This window comes from Balaenoptera musculus, chromosome 6 (assembly GCF_009873245.2).
Source record: "Balaenoptera musculus isolate JJ_BM4_2016_0621 chromosome 6, mBalMus1.pri.v3, whole genome shotgun sequence".
Classification (NCBI taxonomy): Eukaryota; Metazoa; Chordata; class Mammalia; order Artiodactyla; family Balaenopteridae; genus Balaenoptera; species Balaenoptera musculus.
The window spans coordinates 96,486,717-96,488,087 of record NC_045790.1 but is presented as its reverse complement, the minus strand read 5'-3'; positions in this window follow the sequence as shown (position 1 = coordinate 96,488,087).

The window sequence follows — 1,371 nt, the reverse complement described above, 5'->3', positions numbered from 1 at the left end:
CTCTGGGTACTTGTTTCTGGGAGAGGTTTGACAGGGATCATCAGAGACCCAGGGTCAGAAGAAATCACTGTGCCCTAGTGTGTGCCCAGCTGGGTCTGGGTAAATGCCCCACAAGCACCTGGAAGAATTCCCCCGTCCTTGGCTGCACAGAACCGCCCCCCAGCGTTTACTTTGCTCACAGCTGCATCCCCAGCAGTAGCTGCCAGGGGCTGGAAGGCCTTGGACTGTTTCTCCACAAGGGTCCTGGAGATCCCATCTCCTGGGATCCTCGCTCTGGCCCTTTGCCCCGGAAGGAGAATGGTCACTGCCCTTTGCGCTGTGCCCAGAACAACCAGCTGGCCCTGGACCGGAGCTGGAAGCCCTGGGTCTGGCCCGGCTTCTGCTCCCTGGAGGAAGAGAGCAGGTAGGCTGTCCAGGGTGGCTCAGGCCAAGCACACAACTCCAGGAGCCTCCAGCTCACACACACCGGATTTACAAACATCGGACTTATAAACACCTCTTTCGGGCTCCATCCACCCAGAGCCCTGACAGCTGCCACTGCAAGAGTCAAAACCCCAGCTTCCTGGGTTCTGAGGTGGAATGCTGTGTTGAGGGGACGAACCCAGAGGCAAGGATTTGGGTGGAGAGAGCTTTGCAGCCCCCTTGGTCAGACCACATAGAGACTCCCCGCCTTATGCACCCTGGAAGTCCCAACCTTGGGGCTTCCAGGTTCCAATAGAGAGGACAGTCCTGAGGGACAGCGTTTGTGGGCCTGGCTGGGAGTCACTGGGCAGAAGTGGGCGGGGTCAGGGGCGGGGACACAGGGAGAAGTGACAGGCTCTCCAGCCTGGAACTAACAAATGTCATCACGTCCTGCGTCCATACCGTGCCCCCTCCATGCATGATTCACACACTGGGGCTGCCACCTATGGCAGGTGGAAGGTGCCACTCTGAAGAAAGATATTTTGAAGCGACCTGAAGGACAAATGCCTAAACCGGACAGTACAAGAAGCCACAGGTGGGCTGGCCAGCCTCAGCTCAGCTGGTGGATGGGGGTTTGGCTCCTAAGGTATTTTACAGTTCTGAGTTCACCATTAAAAAATGGACCTCCCGGATTTCCCTGGTTGTGCAGTGGTTGAGAATCCGCCTGCCAATGCAGGGGACGTGGGTTCGATCCCTGGTCCAGGAAGATCCCACATGCCGCGGAGCAACTAAGCCTGTGCACCACAACTACTAAAGCCCACGCACTCTAGGGCCCGTGCGCCGCAACTACTGAAGCCTGCGCTCTCTAGGGCCCAAGTGCTGCAACTACTGAAGCCCGGGTGCCTAGAGCCCATGCTCTGCAACAAGAGAAGCCACCGCAATGAGAAGCCCGCGCACCACAACAGAGTA